General features: G+C 43.8%; 1 long non-coding RNA gene across 1 annotated transcript in view; it reads left to right on the top strand.

Annotated features, from left to right (window-relative positions):
* Nucleotides 1-18,115, top strand: part of LOC121134707 — a 43,059-nt gene extending 24,944 nt beyond the window's left edge. The window contains exons 2-6 of the long non-coding RNA XR_005871830.1: nt 1,214-1,310; nt 2,329-2,399; nt 16,944-16,992; nt 17,463-17,600; nt 17,708-18,115. This is a non-coding gene — a long non-coding RNA (uncharacterized LOC121134707). The remainder of the gene's footprint in view (nt 1-1,213; nt 1,311-2,328; nt 2,400-16,943; nt 16,993-17,462; nt 17,601-17,707) is intronic.
* The last annotated feature ends 862 nt before the right edge of the window (nt 18,116-18,977 follow it).

The following is an 18,977-nucleotide window of genomic DNA, read 5'->3' as shown; positions in this document are numbered from 1 at the left end:
CTTTTGAAGTATGTGGGCGCCATTTGAAAAAGCTTATTGGAGTATGAGGAAGGAGTAAAAAGAACGAAACCCAGAAAACAGCTGCATCACATCATCTGATGATAATATATAGAGATGCAGACACATGGTGTTGAAAAAGATAGGCAAGGAAACCCTGGGGCAGGGGAGGAGTGGGGTGCTGGTCGCAGGGAACAGTTGCCTGAGGTGCTAAGTACCCTCTGTGTACTGCTTAGGGCAGCTTTGTCTTTTTGCTGTTGTTGTCCTGAGGTGTTGACTGCAAATGCACACATTTCTGGGCTTCAGAGCTGGTGAGTATCAAATGTGGTGACAGAGCTGGGAATGCTTGTACCTGCGAAAGACTCTGCCCGTGGAAGAATTGATTGCTGTTAAAGCTGTTTTGGTTAGAGAAGAAAAACATTCCTTTTGATTAGGAATCCCTTATTCCTCCCTGCTTAAAGTCTCAAAGGGGTGGCTCAGACATTGTAAGGTGTGCTTACCCGTCACTGTCTCCAGAGGGAACTATATGCTATGATGGGGGCATCTGAGCAATGTATTCCAGGGAATTTAGGACAGTGGTATTCAGGTTTCATTGTATGTCTTAACTCGATCCGTGGGGAACTACTGGGCATGCCAATTATTCTAAAGTCTCAGTCCGAAGATGGTTTCATTGCTGCAGGTGTCTTTGACAAATCAGTGGTGCTGTAATGCTCTGTAGACAGGAACAAATGTAATTTGAAGGGGATTTTCATGGGAAGCTAGGAGTTGGGGTAGGAGTTCTGTGAAGTTTCATCAGTTGATGTCCATGCATGAGTGACGAGTGACAGGGGTGGGGTAGAGCGGGGTGCCGGTGTGATTTCTCCACTGTACCACTGAAAGGCAGGAGCACATGTTCATGCCTGTGCTTTGGCCATTAACACGGTGGACAAGATTGGTCTTGGAAGCTGCACACAAAGCTCCCGGAGACGGCCCTGAAAAGCTCAGGTGATCATCACTATGTGTTCTTACTCCTTATTGCCGTCATCTTTTGTGCTCCCTGATAAACTCAGTTTCCTCTTGGAAGTGTTGTGGGGCTGCCGTGCCGTGTGGCTCACAGATATAAAAGCTATTCTTATCTTCCAGTTTCCTGCTTGTGCCTCTTCACTCCTCTTATTCTCACGATGTCCTTGACCCACGGCTTTTGCTTTTGACATTTGTTTTCGTTTTGCTTTAACAGTGGTGGTGTCATGTCATCGTCACTTTAAGACCATTGCTCGGACACTGCCACTTTCAGAGGATGCTGAGCCTCCAGAAGGGACTGCCACGCTTGTCCTGTATGTCTTTTATCCTTCCCATACTTTTGGGAAGGTTCGTACCTGTAGGGACCCATTCACCCCTCCTCCTCCTTCCTTCCACCACCTGGATCCCAAAGTCCGATGGCAGGGCTGTAACAAGTTCCCTGGAGGAGCGGTCACTTCTCTGTGAGGTGGCTCAGAGCATTCCTACATGTGGCAGGCACATGGTTACATATGTAGTTTTGCCTTTGCATGGGATTGAATGTTGATTGACAAGGCACCAGTGGCAACTAATTTTATATTCCCAGAGCTAGGCTCTGCTCGGCTCCTCACAGGTGGCAGAGGCTGGACTGAAGGCCCCAGAAACTGGGAGCGTCTGGGCGCGTTTTCATATTTCACGTTGCTCTGATGTATTTGAGAGACTGGGAGGGAAGACTGTGGGTGGTACAGCCTCTGGGGCCTCTGGGGCGTAAACGAAACTCTGAGAGCATTCCCTCCCTCCTCCCATGGCTTCCCCTCCTCCTCCGTGGTGGCTCCCTGGTGTGACAGGAACAGAGGGCTGCATAGAAAATGCCTAAGCTTTCAAGTCTATCTGATGCGCTTGGGGACTTGAGTAAGGGGGCACTTTTCCAAACTGGTAGAAAGACCCCCAACATGGAAGTAAGAGAAAACCCTGAAAATATCTGAAGGCATATTAAAATAAACAGGCCCAACAATATTTCATATAGCAACACAGGCATCATCCCTGTGCCTGGGAATCCTGGAGACTCTATGAACAATGAATAGACTCAAGAGAGAGGCTTGGAGGACTATGCTGACGGAGGGAAAGGATTCTTGTATAGTTCCATGTATTATAACCTCCTCCATATAGACCGCTGTTAATCAGACCTAAGGTATAATAGATGCCCATTTGATTTTGAAACAAGATCTCACTGTGTAGTCCTGTCTATTCTGAAACTCTCTGCATAGACCAGGCTGGCCTTAAACTCACAAAGATCTGCCTGCTAGCCTCTTGAGGGCTGCAATTAAAGGAGCGTGACATTGTGTTTGGTCCTAGATGCCAATTATATTATATTCTAGAAGAAAAGGACCTTCATCTTGCTCTCCTTGACTCAGAAACACTAAGTGGTAAGCCAAGTATATCTTTTAATTCTCTGTGGTGGGTTAATAGACATTATTCTACCTCACCCTCTGGTGGTTAGATGTGACTTTGCCCTTCTCTGTTATCTTCCATGCTCTTTGGAAAGGTAGCTTGTCCCCTAAGCACCTGGATGTGCAAATCTATGTAAGAGATAATGTATACATTTCAAAAAACTCTATCATGCTGAACCTAAAGTATTTTTTGGGTTACTCTTTTCCCAGTCATTGTGAGCCCTCATGACCATGGTACCTGGTCAGTGTGTTTATCCTGGGAAAAATATCTTTCTGTCATTTCTTGTTTCTGTTTTCCCACAGAAATCCTGCCTATCCCGGGCTTCCTTCCCTTAGGCTTTTGCTGATGGCTTAGGCTTTTGCTGGATGGTTAGCCTGGAACTGAACGATGACTAGCTCATAACAGCTTGGGCTCTTCTTCCCAAGGGAAAAAAAAATAAGGGTTAATTGTGACAGTATTGAAGCTCTTTAATTGTGAGAAAAATTATAGTTAACCTGAGGGTGTTACCCAGTTTCTAAATCAGGTTATATGCATAGAGGCCTATTCTCAGGCTGGTGGACAGGCTGATGGAAGGGCCTTGCAAATACCAAAGCCGTCATCCATGAACACATTCTGTATGCTATTATTTGATCACAGTGCATTTGCTTATTGGACCTTAAACACCCTCCCAGAATCTTCCTAGCAGAACTCTCATTCCTGCTGGCTTTGGTTGACACATAAAGTATTTTCTCATTCTGGACCATAGTCAACTCCCTTTCATCAGATACCCCTGGACCCACTCAATTAGAGCAGTGAGAAGAGTAAGAAAGTACTCAGGGGTATCTACCAAAGGGACCTTGTCAGCCCTGAGCACTGGGGAGGGGGGTTTTGGAAGATGATACATGCTTGTACTATTTGGACTTTTATGGGCAACACAGACAGAGAATAAAAGGAGGTCCCTAGTTAAGGGGTGAATAGAGGGCAGAGTTAGGATTCTGTCTGTGTCAGTGTTGAGGGATGGAAGGGAGTGGCCTTCTGTCACATGGGAGTAGCCATAAGGGCTAAGAAGTGTTCTTGTAGAAAATATGCTTACCTGCCACTGTAGGGAAAAGGGGCCACCCAAAGAAACACAGCCCTGAGCAGAGCCAAAAGAAACACACTTTGGTCCTGCAACCAGAATCAAAGAAATGCACCCTGACCCTGAACCAGAGCCAAAGAAACACACTTTGGCCCTAGAATTAGAGCCAGTAAAACAAATATGCCCTGGCCCTGAAATTAGAGTCAAAAGTGTAAAATGGGCCGGGGAAAGAAACACTTTGACCCTGAAACCAGAGCCAAATCTACTCCTGACCAACTAAGCAGAAAACCAGCCAATCCCTGAGCAGGGAAAACCAACCAGTCCCTGAGAAGGGAAAACCAACCAATCCCTGAGCATGAGAACTAGCCAATTGAAACTCAAGGGACTGAAATCCCACAAATCCCCACCCTGAACATCTCCCTGGAACAATTCTGCCTCTAAGAAGCCCCATATAAACTTGTGCCTGTTCATTTTGCTGATGTCTTCTTCACGATGGCAAAGGCAGCCACTCTCCTGGATTCTTCCCTCCCAATAAATACCTTGAATGAGGTTTAGGTGTAGACCTTGTTTCCCAGGAACAGAGACAGAGACTGGGCAGAGCTGAGTGGAGCAGCTCTGTAACACTTTTCAACAGGTAATGAGAACTTCTCCTAGAGAAGCAGAGTTGTTACATTCTCGGGATGGGAGCAGAACTGTAACAGCTTGGCTCAGGAAACCATCCTATGCTGGAGCAGAGCTGTTACACTGGGAAAACCTTTCCCTCAGCAGGCCTGTGGGTTGCTGTGCTTGCTGTAACCTGTGGTATTCCTCGACTCCTGATTGCCAGGATACTTTTCCCTGTAAGCTGTACCACTTAGTATCCTTTGGCTCCCCAGTGCCAGGATACTCTTTCATTAAAGCTGCAACACTTACAGCCAACCTTGTCTCACTGGAAATAATGGACCTTAGAGCATAAAGAAGGAAGAGCTCTTGTGCATGGTTGCATGGTCCGATGTTTAGACGAGCTTGGGTTCTCTGCTATAGGGAAGGGCCAGTTGCTCTGGGGTGGGGGCCTACATCTCTGTTCCTAGGTGCTGACAACTGGTGTGAGGGAGATGTCTTCTTAGCACAGAATACCCACATGGAGCTTGTAGGATGCTTTTGTTCTTCCCACTAACATACTCTACCGGTGCCAGTCAGCTTTCTGTCAGTGATAAGATACCTAGGAAGTAAAAGAAGAAAAAAAATCATTTAGGCTTAGTGACTCAGGTTCCAATCCATAGCTGCCTGCCTGACTGCCTGGGTGTGTGAGGAGGCAGAGCATGATGAAGGGAGTGTGGTGGCAGAGGAGGCTCCTCACTTCATGGCAGCCAGGGAGCAAAAACACAGAGAAGAGGTCAGAGAAAATATCCTCAAAGGCATGACCCAGTGACCTAACCTCTTCCAGTAGACTCCATCTGTCAACGGTCCCACTCCCAGTAGTTAGTGCCAATGGCTGCCTGTTAAATGTTTAATGCATGGCTTTAGAGGACACCCAGTAGCCAAGATGTAACAGTGCCCATTTTACAGGTGAGGACTAGAGGCCCGGGAAACTCTTTACATTGTCTAGCAGAGATTTATGACCTAGTACCAGGCTCACACCTCTCAGTCAGCCCGCAGAATCTGTGTGGTGAACTACAATGCTGCACTGTCTCTCCAAGTCACTGTCACACTTGGCACAGTGAGCTTACCTCCTAGAGAGTCCCAGAGGAGGAGAAGCGTCTTTGAATTTCTTTATCCAAGCTCACTGGGCTGCCAGTGACTGCTACACGACCATCGGTGGTGGGGCTGACTGTTTCCTTCTGCATTGGGAGCAGTGCCATGGCCTCCTGTTTTCATGACAGGAAAAGCACAGTCACCATTATAAAGATGATGGCTGATGACTGTGGTTTATGCGGGAGCTGTGTTTATACTGGATAGCCACCTAATTTTGTTCTGTAAAGCAGGGAAGGACTCTACAGTTATATCCCATGGTTACAGGCAATGTCAGTGCATCAAGTGAGGATTCAGGACTGAAGTACATCCAAAGAACTTAAAGTTCTTGGATGCTTGAGGCATGACCCATCACTTCACTTTCTCCACAAAGACCTCTCATACACACTCCTTCTGTGCCCAAATCTCCCCCTCCCCCTTTTTTTTGCACTGCTAACCTTTCTGTGTGCATTTTATATAACTTCAGTATGGGATGGTTTAATTTTAGTGAATGTTAAGAAAGTATGAATTCATCAGCCACACATGAACCCTTATTTCTTTCCTTATTTACTCAGGGTTTTGTTTCTACACAGAACAGATATGTGACAGATACTTTTGCACTCAGCTGAGTAGGCTTCTTCATCCCATTACACAGGCTATGAAGCAATTCTAGTCTTTTGAAGAGGACAGAAACACAAAGCTGGGATTATTGTAATACCTGCTGCTAATCTTTGGGTAAAGACAGAAATCTGTGTCTTATGCAATGGTGTGGAGTAGCCACTGATGATAATTGCACTTATTAGCCCAATTTCCTGGAAGAAAGGGGAAGTCTTTAGCCTTTTGGTAGATGACATGAGGTAGTCCAGGCCCTTAGCCCTTAGCCTGGTACTGGCTCTTCTGGAATTCCTTTAGAGACTCAGCTGGGGCATTCTGGTGAGTGACACAAGGTTGCAAAGTACACTTATGGGAGGCGTGCCAATAAGTCAGAGCTGTCAAGGATGTCTATCCAGGGTAGCAGTTCTGAGGGGTAGTCTGGAGGTTGTACACTGTCAGAAGAGCCATGGAGATCTTATTGATTGGTTGACTATAACATTTAATATATATTCTATTTAATTAAAATTTACCATACAATTTATTTTGTTATGTTCTTTCCCTTACCAGTTCCTCCCAACCTTCCTAACCACCCAACTTCATGTTTATTTTCTTTCTCTGTCTCTCAAAAAGAAAAAATAAACCAATGGGGGAAAATCAACAAAAACCAAAACCAGAAACAAGCTAAAAAATCAACATGACAAAAAGTAGGAAAATAAAGCAAAAATGCACACACAAAAAAACCATGAAGTCTGTTTTGTGTTGGTTAACTACTCCTGAGTAAGGGGCCTGCCCTGGAGTGTGGTTGATGCAGCATGGACTCGTAGTTAAATGCATGTTCCCAGGTCTGTCATCGGAACAGCGGAGTCAAAACACTTGTGGAATAGCCTGGGACCCTGCATACTCTGCATGCCCCTGGGTCAAACTTGTACCCATGGTCATGGGGGAATAACTGGTCAAATGTCCCTCCACACCAGCAAGCAGGTTACTAGATGGGTCTTTCATACTAAAAGGGTTTTGGCTAATCCTTTATGAGACATTTCTCTTTTTCTATTATTTTTCACTTTTCTAGATATCCAGAATGACATTTTAAAGCAACAAAAGGAAACAACAGTACCATTTTAAGACACCAGTCTCTTTGTTCTTGGAATTTGGCCTGGCTTCTACACATGCACATGAGGCTTGTTTTCCTAGACACTCAAATTGTTTCAGTTGGTGAGCCTTGTGCAATTGCAATGGGCAAGAGGATGTGATGTGGTAGCAGACTCCCCTGTGATGCACACCTCTGGGTAGAAGAAAAGAACGTTTGGGAAGAAACTTTCTGTTGACCTAGTTTCCTTTTGAATGGAGTTTGATGACCTTTCTTGCCACAGATCCTCAGGTTTTTCCACACAAAAGAGTTTTTCAAAGAACATTTTTTAATTCATGTGTGTGTGTGTGTGTGTGTGTGTGTGTGTGTGTGTGTGTGTGTGGTATGTACCATGTGGAAGTTAGAGGACAACATATGAGAGTCTTTACTCTTTTTGATCACATGTGTCCCAGGGATGAAATTTAGATCAGGTTTGGGGCTAGATGCCTTTTCGTACTGAACCATCTCATCACCTGGCCGATTCTTCCGTGTAAATCTTGAGGTGGGTCCAACCTAGAGCAGGGGACAGTGCTGTGACTAGTCAGCGAACCAAGTGTGGGTCCCCCTGACTTCTGCTGAGCTCTGCCTCTCCTCATTTTCAGTGTGTGCCTTTGTCTCCAGGTGTGTGAGCAACTCTGTCTGACATGTGTCCGGGTGTGTATTTTATCATGTGTAAGAAGGACACTCTATCAAAGCATCCTCAACGGAAGTGCAAGGTTATTTCTTTGTGAATTGCACTTACAAGACACTGATAAACAGGCATTCCCTTGGATCAAGAAGTTTGAATTTCTGCCAGGAAGGTATAATCAAGCCTGGCCTGGTACCTTGCTGAAGCCCAGTTTTTTTTGGAGACAAAATTCAAATGGGATTAATATTGCAGTCACAAAAATTTGGGTTCTTGTGGCTAAAAGTAGACACACGAATCTGAATTCAATTTTATAGCTCATATCGTCTGGTGGTCACACTGAATCCCAGAAAGATAAGAAGGATTTTTCTAAGTCTTACAGCTAACTGGCATCAGAGCTGGCAAATTAAGTGTCCAGGCTCCTGATCCAGTGCTCATCCCAGAGCAACTCCAGGAAGGGTCCACCTTTTCTATACCAAGTCTTTTTAGCATCCGTGTGAACATGGCAAGGAACAGAAGAATTCACATCTCAGTTCCCAGGCATCAGAGGTTCAGGTGAGCTGGCAACCCTCAGGGAAACACACACCTGGAGTTTTCACCTTTTTTTTTTTCAGAAAAAGTTTTAATAGCAAAACTTGACCATCGTGTAAACGATACGAGACTACTATCTTTGAAAATTTTATGTGTGCAAAAAGTTAAGACACATTTCTCAACTACTCACATTTACTATATAGTATTCCAGTTGGAAGATGCCGACAGTGCTGCTGCAGCTGCCCAGGTGCCCGCTGGCCCGGCTGCTTTCTGCTCCTCTTCCACACCAGCCCGTCTGACATGCCAGTCAACACAGCTGCAGGGAAGAATGGGATCACTGTTATGACGATATTTCAAATATTAGAAGTTATATGCAAATTTCCCATATATAACATGGATGTTATATATGTCAAGAATACAATAGCCCCGGAAAGAAAAATGGGGGGGGTGCTGAGAATAAAAGGGAGGAAGAGACCACCATTCATACTTCCCTTATAGCTTTAACCCCAGCTGGCCACCTTGAGGCCTGCATTGTCGATGAATAGATGGGTGACTCTTACTATGTCCCATACCCAGTTATTTCTTCATTCCTGCTGGCCACAATTCAAAGCATAAGGTCTCTCTAGGATAGTTTACTTTCTCATACTCTATTCCTGAGTGGAAAGCTTCAGAAAGGTGCAGTGATTGCGCAATGACATAAACTTTCCCAAAGATTTAAAGAACCAAAGTCAGCTGGGCAAGAAAACAAATAAAGAAAATGCTAAAATAACACTGGGGGCAGAGGCCTCCATGAAACCTGCCAAAAAGATACAAAGTTTGATTAGAATAATTATTTTAATTGAATTATCATTTTAAATCAATTAAAGCGAAGGATTTCAGTGGAAGGATGCCAAATCCTCCGCATGGGATCCATTTGTTGGGCAGTGTGTTGGGTCTAAATGACATGCTTGATTGCCGAGTGTGCTCATGGCTTCCTTTATAAACACATGCGAACCTCTCACAATTGATCTTCACACCCAGGGCCGCAGAGCTCAGCAAGGTTGAGCCCTGTAATGGGATAACACAGGGCGATTATGTGGTTTAGTAAATATCCATATATTAAGGGCCATGCTTGAAGGCTGCCAATAATAGACGTGAGTGTCCTGGTCTTCCCCAGAGGAATAAATGAATTATTTTAAGAGTTTTGGGCAAAACAAGCCAGGACAGAGAAGATTAGCTCCTTCCATTTCACCCCTTCCATAGCCTGTTACCTCTGTGGTCCCTTCCAGGGCACTGGAAGTGTTTCACGCAATCTCTGGGCCTCAACAGTAATGCACTTCGAAAGGAGACTGATTACACCGACTGACATCCATCCTGGCCAAAGGCTGCAGCTGGTTCCATTTACATCTTGTATTTTTGGAGCTTGTGCCTGTTCCAGGGAAGGATGGGATAATTGATTTAAATCAAATTATGAAACATGATACTCTGAATTCCTAAAAACATGTTTCCTGGCTCTGCCTTCATAATGGAGCCTCACAGGTACCATGGAATGGGGACGGCTGAGGCTATTGCCTCTCTCCTGAACCATGTGCACACTCACGTGTGTGTGCGAGCATGTGTGCATATGTGCTTGCTCTGACTCTTCCCCGAGTGCTTGGTCCACACTTGAGTGAAATCCTTAAGCGAGTGTGATGTCCTTAGGTTGCAGGAACAGCCACTGATTGGAGTAGCAAGTGTCTTGAGCTTCAACTCAGATCACAGAGCTAACATTAAAAACTCGGCGTTGCCTAAATGACAAAGGAAATAGATGAGGGCTCAGCAAAAGATGCTAATAACCTTAAGACTTTGCTGCACCACACATTCATTTCCATTTGGAAAGACAATTTGCCTCCTAGATTTTAAAAGCTATTTTAGAACGGTTTCAAAATCAAGATCCTTAATGTTGCTTTGCTCCCATCTGTAGCCTAAATTATTTGTAATTAAGTTAAATAGCTTCATATAAATAGTAGACCTATGCAGCCTGGAATGATTGTTTCCCACACATCCACGCTTTGTGAATTGTCAGTAGCAACTGTGTCTTTGTGAAGCAGAGCTTGCTCTCTGGTGCAGAATGCACGTGTGGAGTTTGAGAAAAATGATTCTTACTCCAGGTATTTCAGCCTGACCAGACAGAGTCCCCAAGACCACTCAAACAGCTACCTCCAAATTGTCCCTCTGCAACTGATGACCTCTGCAAATGTGAGCCAGATTCTTAACCTTCTGCTGCAGGGTTTCTTATTTGTGAAATAGAAAATCAACCACATGAAGTACATAAAGGAATTAGGATAATTCCTAGCACATAGAAAGGCTATTAGTTCCATTTTCAATTGGTATTGGAGAACTATCAACACTTCTCCTGATGATCTATAGTTCTTGGAGTGTTTCCAGTCCTTTGTTTGGATGGCTTGTTGAACCTTGCCGGACTCACTGGGTATATACTCTAGAAGCTTCTCTTGTCTTAGAGCAGCCCGGCCCAGCCCAGGGGCAGCTTGGGAAGGCAGGGTGTTCTTATAACCTTACAAACTATGTCAGGCCATGCATATTCAGGGAGGTTCACCTCTCTGCCCAGACAAAGCACAGAAAGGATGGGCCATTTGGAAGCCCTCACTTGATTATCCTTTTATTAATGTATGGGAAACTTAAAAAAAAGTGAGAAATCCTTGGACTGGGAGTTAATTTTGAAAACCTGTCTCAGGGTGTAAGAATTCATGCAGAGACGCTCATAATTTCTTCTCTCTTCTGCTCTTTCTCCAGCATTAATCCTAGGCATGGCTCTGTGAAGGGTTTCCTTTTTAGGTGAATCGGTAGGGATTGTGATGGCACTGTTTCACTCTTGGGAGAGCCTGGATGCTATGCTTAGTCTCGACCCTGCTCCCCCTCCAAGTCTCAAGGCTACTAAGTCAGTCAAGGAGAAGCTTCGAGACATAGGATAGGCAAGAGTGTAGACAACTTTAACTTTGATGGCATGGATTGCACAAGATGACCAGAAAACAAAACTATATCAAGTTCTCTTGAAGATCAAAATGGTCATTAAAGCTAGACTTTAGAATTGCTATTGTAAGTTACTTTGCTTTAAAAGTCATACATACTTAAAGTGGCCTATTCAGAGACAGCAGCTCTCAATCAGATTCTCATCGCCTGCTTCCATCACCCACAGAGCTCCCTCTAATAACACTCAAAACTCTTTTCTCCAGTGTTCATCACATGTTGATAAAACAATATGCCTTAACTACCATACTTTAAAAATCCCATTTTAGATGGCGACTGTTGGCTCCTCTTTTAGATCACCACCATCTTATCTGCTACCAGCCTCTCAGTGTAACTATGTCCAGCTTTTCCACTCAGCATTATAGTCAGAGTTTTCACTAGGGCAATGTCAAACGCATTGCCAGTAGAACATCAGCGGTGCACTATGATTTGTTTCTAAGTGTTCTTCTGTTCTTGTGCATGGGTTTCTATGATTTTTGTCCCAGTTCTAGGTTTTGTTGACTAACAAGCATGTTCTCAAAATGACAGAGGTTTAGGCCATGCTCATGTCCCATTTATACTCAAGAGTGATAATTAGGAACAAGGAAGGAGCCGGGCGGTGGTGGCACACACCTTTAATCCCAGCACTCAGGAGGCAGAGAGGTGGATCTCTGTGAGTTCGAGGCCAGCCTGGTCTACAGAGTGAGTTCCAGGACAGTCTCCAAAGCAATACAGAGAAACCCTGTCTCGGAAAACCAAAAAATAAAAAAAAAATAAAAGGAACGAGGAAGGAACTACTGATAATTGTCACCTAGGTTCCTAAGTAATACAACAACCATATTTTTGAGACATGTTGGTCTTCATACACCGGGGCAGGCAGTGAACCAGAACTGAGATGTCTTAACCTAGAAATAATACGATAAAATAATTTTTTTTTTGCCTATACTTCCTTGGATGTAACTGGTGAAATTCCTTTATCACCCATAGGATATCTTTTCAATAGTGGTTGTACTATATGTTGAAACAATTATTGAATGTTTTCTTAATTTTCCCTATTTGATCTGTCAGATATAGTTCCCATCTCCAAAAGTATTTGATTAATTCCACTTGAAAGTGAACAGAAAACCTTGGGATCCCCTTCCTGTACAGCCATGACATAGCTGCCGCCAAGGCCATTCTCCTTCGTTTTGGGTTGGGTCCTATGGTTCTCAGCTGTCCCCAAACATTCATTTGTTTTCTTCACATGACTCATTACATCAGCTTCTAAGACAGGGTTCAGGGAGCTATGACAACGAAGGACATCATGTCTGTTCTGCGTTGCTGGCTTCTCTGAGTTTCCATTTATTTTCAGTTTGGCTGGGCAAAGAATTCTGCATTGAAAGTCATTACTCCCAAGATTTTGAAGTCATGAATCCAGGGTAACCAGCATGTTAGTGCGGTTGGAAAGTCCTACGGCACTCCAAATGTCACACCATAGCACACGACTGGGCTCTCACTGGAATAGCCTAAGAATTTGCACTTTATGGGGTGAGGGAGATGGCTCAATTGGTAGAATACTTGCAGGCGTAAGGACCTGATTGTAGATCTTCAGCACCCACCTAAAAGTCACACATAGACTGGGTCCCTGAAACACACTGGCCAGCGAGCCTAGCTGCATTTAGGAGCTCCAGGTTCAGTGAGTGATCCCCTCAAAATAAGGTAGAGAGCATCCAAGGAAGACACTTGATGTCAACATCTGGTTCCCATATGTATGCACACACACACACACACCTGGGACGTATTTATATGAACACACACACACGGGTACACACATACACACACACACACACACACATGCACGCACACGGGTACATATATACAGGGAATATTCATTCTAGTCTTACTGTGAAGTCTCACAATGATGTATTTACTATATATCTTTAGTGTATTTGCTGACAAAGTAAGAACATAGTTCACATCATTTAAATCACTTCTGCTTATTATCCTTTTGCTTGGAGTGCCAAAGATGGGGTATCATCAGAAGATCATAATTTTACTTCATAGAAATTATGTCACTTGCCTGATAACTTTTATCTCACCATTTCAAAATGTATTTGTTAAGGAGTCTTTACAAATTGGATGTTGGGTCATCAGATTGACCCTCTGAACCTCTATTTTCTTGCCTATTTGTTATTTTCTTTCAGGAAGTCCACATTATTTTATTATCTTTATTTTTAAAGATTTGGATTCTCCCTCTTTCTCTCTGTCTCTCTGTCTCTGTCTCTGTCTCTGTCTCTCTCTCTCTCTCTGTCTCTCTCTCTCTCTCTGTCTGTCTCTGTCTCTCTCTCCTCTCAGTTTTTGAGACAGGGTCTAATCTGTATCCCAGGCTGTCTTGAAGCTCACTATGTAGCTTAGACTGGTCATTCTCCCTTCTAAGTCTCCTTAGTTCTGAGATTACAGGTGTGAGCCACTATTCTTGACTTCAGGTGATGGAGTCACTAAAAACCTTTTGTTCAAGTGTCTTCTGTAATCCTCCACTTTAACTTTATTTCCCACTCCCAATCATTCCCTTCCCTTTTCTGATAGTCCTACATTTTCCAACAGCCATGAGGAGCAAGCCAGTAAGCAGCACCTCTCCATGGCCTCTGCATCAGCTCCCGCCCCCAGGTTCCTGCTCTATTTGAGTTCCTGCCCTGACTTCCTTTGATGATGAACTGTGATGAGGAAGTGGGAGTCAGATAAACTCCTTCCTCCTAGGTTGCTTTGGTCATGGTGTTTCATTGTAGCACTAGTAACCCTAACCAAGGTGTGTGTGTGTGTTCCCTTATACGCCTTATCTCTATATATCTATGTATACCCATATATTCCATATCTATGTATACCATATGTTTTATATCTCACAAGAGAGAAAACACAAAATAATTGTGTTTCAGGAGGTGGCTTATTTTTATTAACATAATGATCTTCAGTTCCTTCCATCTGTTGCTGGAGTGATGAAAATTTCTTGCTACATCTATGATTTCAGATCGTTCCTAGAAGACATGATCTTGAACTTGAGTTTAGCACATCTTCTAGGTCACGTATTCTGTCCTGTGTGGATGGTGTGTATATTATCGTGGGTACGTTTAAAGTAAGGGCTGTCCTTTAAGTTCAGAAAGTCCAAGTCAGCCTTTGAAAAGTTGAAACTAGGCTCAGCTCATAGCTTGTGGTAGATGTTGGCAAATCTTCCCTGAGAAGTCAGATAATGAATGCTTCAGGAATTGTGCATCTACTCAGCCTGCTGACAGAGCTGGCATGCAGGCACTGTACATGGTAGCAAGTTTCATGAGGATATTTCATACAAGCATATAAGGTCTACTCCTATGTGCAAATAGGATAATTCAAAGAGGTATTTATCCTGACTTGGTTAGAAATGGTAATGAATGGGCTAGGGAGATGCCTCGGGGGTTAAGAGCACTAGCTGCAAAATCATGAGGACCAGAGTTCAGGTACCAGCTTCTATGAACAAGCCAGGCATCTCACAAACACCTGTGGCTCAAGCTCTAAGGCACCAGACACCTCCTTCTGGCCTCCTCATGTGTGTGTACATACAGACATACACACACAGATAAATAAATAAATCTTTTTTAAGGGAATAATGATAGTGAGACATCAATAAGATAAAGATAAAAATCTAGTTCCAAAGATATTTGAATTGGAAGAATCCATGTAAACCCATACTTAACACTCTTTTTCTGAAAAGTCATGTTTTCAAAATTTAACTGCAAGAAGGTATGAAAATAATGGTCGCCTTGTATTAATACTCCAGGTTTTTAATTTTATTTACTACAAACCATTTCCCACCAAGGGGACATAGCTTCTAGGGAGAATAGGGACCCCATGGATGGGGAGACATGCTCGGTGAGTAGAGGAATCCCTCAATAAAGTTCTCAGTCACAGGTGATTGTCTCAGAAGGACGCATGAGATGAATAAGTTTCTACATAGAAGCGGGGGCACTTTTTTAAGCACTGATAAAAAATTAAATATACGTGACATAAAATATTTTAATGACACTCTGAAAACAAAATAAGCAAAATTATCAAAAACAGAAGTCCCATAATAGCTTTTGGTTACTATGGGAGAATATCAGGGAACCACCTCATGGTAAAATCTAGGAAGTAGAGTCTGGAGCACATCCTGACTTTCCTGTAGGTGCAGCACATATGACAGGTAGACTACCAGTTGATGGGACGCTTCTCTTTATGGGAATATTTCAAATGGGTACAATGTAAGAATTGGGATGAACCTGGATCACACTGTATTTTAGGTTTGGTGTGTGTGTGTGGGTGTAGTCTCCTGTGCAGCCATTCAAATCTGCAGTTGGAATGTAAAAGAGCTCTGGGCACCGATATAATCCGTGGGCATAACTGTATTGTATCAACCTTAGTTTACAAAAATAGTGAGGTGGCAGTTCTGCCATGGGCTGTAGTTTGTAAGCTTGTGTCCGGGTAAAGGCCATCAGTGTCTGATCCCTCCCACCTCCCCAGACATGGCTTCACCATGTAGCCTAGAGACTCTAACCTGTGATTCCCTTGCCTTAGCCTCCCAAATGTACCATTACATTTGGTTCCGTGCCATGCGGTTGGTGAGTAGCATGAGTGTGTCTTATTCCCTGGAGGGAGGGTAGGAGGGAGGGAGGGAAAGGAGAAGGAGAGAGTGGTACAGAGGCAGAACATAGCCTTCCAAGGCCATCTCTAGAGACCTGCTTCCTTCATCTCGGCCTCCTGGCGTTTTTTAGCTTCTCTCAGCATAGTGCCAGCAGTTGGAGGCCAAGCTTTCAAACTATGACCAATGGGGGATCGTTCTTATTTAAACTACAGCCACCATTGAGGAATTTCACTCTCTGGGTCTGGTGTGACATAAAAGCCCTCAAAGGATCTTGTCTGGACTTGGTTTTATCAAAATTAAAAGGTGCTTCCTGCTCTGATGTCATTGCCATGCCCTTTTCTGCAAACTAGTGACAAACTTCTCCCCTGAGCCAAAGTTTAGTTAGGTCCTTTTGTATCTCTTGTATTTTTGCTTGTGAGCCTAGCCATCTCTCCAGCCCCCTTTTGTATCTCTAGAGCTTCATGCTCATTTATGTTTTCCAGTCTTGAAAAGACTCTGCTAATTTTGTTGGACCAGCCTCTTCTATTCTTGACAGTGATTGTCGCTGGTGTGTCAAGGTTTTGGGGCCCATCACCCCTCAGGTTTTGCTGGTCACATTGGCCTGGCTCATCAAGATTCCTGTTAAGCTTGCTTAGCTGGAGTACAGCTCACCTGTAAGGTTTCACCTTTGTGATTTTTTTTTTATCTATAGCTCCTTCCTCCCTCCCACTCCTGGGTCATAAATTTTTGTTTTTCTTCCTTGTTGGAGGGGAGTCTGGTTTTACATGGAGGTCTCTTTTCCCCTACTGCAGTATTTTTTTCTGAAAAAAATGTTTTTGGTCACTTTGTTACTTAGATTGTGGTTTTCCTGTGGAGGTCTCTCCCTCTTCTCTCTTCTCCCCATGCCCCCTATCTCTGGGGATTTGCCTGGTTGCTACTTCTTGCTTGTATAGATGGATCAGATTCAATCACACATGTACCAAACCCCAAACTGTCTGTCTTCATACTCTGAAGCCTCCCTTCCCTACTGATTAGCCACAACTAAACTAGGATCTGTGAAATTCTTTTTCACTCTTTACATTTCCATTCCTTATTTCTATTTAAAACACTGCCCTTGTAGCCTTTTCCCTAGGAGTCTTTTGTATTTCAGCATTTCGTTTCCATATTAAAAAGGTTCAACTAATTTTTTGTTTTGTTTTATGAACTTCCTGAAATGTTTTTTTTATTGTAATATAATACACTTGTAATTAAATACTGACTTAGGGAGTGATCTTTTTTTTGTCAGGCAAGAAAACAGCCAGAGCCATCATTCCGTGGGACTGTGTGGCGTTAATGTAAGGTTTTGATTAGAAACTTTTCATTCCCCATTCTCCACCCATTTTATCAGCTCTCAGAATTTTCGTTAGCTCCACAAGGGCTTCCCGGGGGGAATCCCTGCCATGCTTTACTGGCTCAGGGACAAACAGTATAATGCTACACATCTCTGGGTTTCCTTACATCCGGGCATTGTACTCTGTATGCCTCTGGGTCCAGGTAAAATGTTGGCTCTGGTGGCTGATTTGAAACCTGAACCTCCCACACATCTGCTGAGGACACTGACTGTGGCAGAGAAAGTGACTCTCTTCAAGTTTTATTTGGGTCATAAAAATTCATGCTGTGTACCGCCTCTTTCAGAATCCGTGCCATTAAATGTGGCTAGGTCCAGAGTACACTCTGGAGGAAGCCAGAAAGGACATTAAAATGCTTAGTCTATGACACACTTCCTTATTTTTGTCATTTTGACATTTATGTGTTGTTTCATTAGGGATTTTTAAGAGAAGACCCCCTTTCGGCAAGGAGTTTTCCCCTGATCGCCATAAGAACCAACAGTTTATAATCAAACAGCTGTCTGGGTTGCATTTCAGCTGAGCCGGACCACCTGCTGGCTGTTAACCTCTGGAAGGTTATTATGAGACAATTGTTGTTGTTGTTTGTTTAAAAAGTTTCAGAGCTTAAGGAAAATATTAGTAATGAGTGACTTAACCTGTCGTGTTTACTGTTTCCCCTCAGCTTGCAGATGGCGTTCCAGTGGCCAGAGGGAGGACTCCACTGAAGCCAACACTATTTTGCACTTGTTTTGGAGACAAACCATAAAAATAGGCTTGGCAGCAAGGAGCTCTGCCCGGGGGGGGAGGCAGCACTGCAAAAGCCCTTTAAAAGGAAATAACCGTTTGCTCGCGGTGACTGGATGGGAATGCGCCATCTCCACGCAGCCCGCGGATCCCACACGTGGTCCATATTAAGCTGGAGTCTGGCAGAGCCGTGCACCTTCAGAGCACGAGTGATTCACCATGGCATTCCAGAGTTCGCCATCTGCTTTCTTCCCCTGCTCATCCCTCTAACTAATGGAAAAGATGGTTGTGTGCTCTCATCCACCCGGGGGGAATTTCCTAAACCCTATAAAATCCAGTCCTTGTACATCTGTGTGTGTGTGTGTGTGTGTGTGGGCATGTTAACCTATTACAAGATGATCTGCCCTTTCTCAGGTCTCCAGGGTCTTTGGATGCCCTTTGCAGAGGTGAAAATGATTTTTGCGGTTCAATTAGGGACCACCGAGGATAGCAACTAGTTGAACTAGATACTCTGCGAGGGTCAGAATGCCCCGTTTCCTTTTTTTTCTGGGTCTAGAATAGTGGCCAGTTCATGGAAGACACCCTCTAAATATTGAATAAATGAATACCGACACCATCATCTCCTCCTGCTCTTTCTCTCCATGCTCCCCCCTGCTGCTCCCCCTGCCTCTCCTCCTCCTCCACTTCCTCCTCCTACTCCTGTTCCTTCTCCTGTTCCTCCTCCTGCTCCTCCTGCTCCTCCCCTCCTTTTTTGTCTGTTTACTTCCTTGTTCATCACTCAAATAACAGAGAACAGTGGTTGGGAAATGAGATTTTATTAGCATTGTTCACATCACAAAACTCAAAATTCTTTCTGGCCATGAATTTCAGAACAGTTAGGGTTGAACATTTGGGCAAAAGCTTTCAGTAGTAGCTGACCTACAAAGCCAAACAGAAGGGAAGAGATAATTGTGACTTGAGTTTGATGTAACAGTGTGACTCTCACACTGTGCCATGGGGCACATTAATCCACTTCTCTGAGTATTAACTTCTTCTGATATAAAGTGGAGTACGGGCAGGTTTCCTCCAGGGGTTTCTGTTGCTCTATAAAACTAAAAGGCTGACACTGAAGAGGGGGGTGTGTTTGCTACCATTATTAATAGAGTATTGTTATCCTACTATGAATATGATTATAACAATGTGATGGGCATTATATCACTTCATTCTCA

Source organism: Mesocricetus auratus, unplaced genomic scaffold, assembly GCF_017639785.1.
Source record: "Mesocricetus auratus isolate SY011 unplaced genomic scaffold, BCM_Maur_2.0 Super-Scaffold_100029, whole genome shotgun sequence".
In the NCBI taxonomy this organism is placed as follows: Eukaryota; Metazoa; Chordata; class Mammalia; order Rodentia; family Cricetidae; genus Mesocricetus; species Mesocricetus auratus.
Note: the sequence above shows the minus strand (reverse complement) of the source record. Positions and strands in the feature narration are given on the sequence as shown.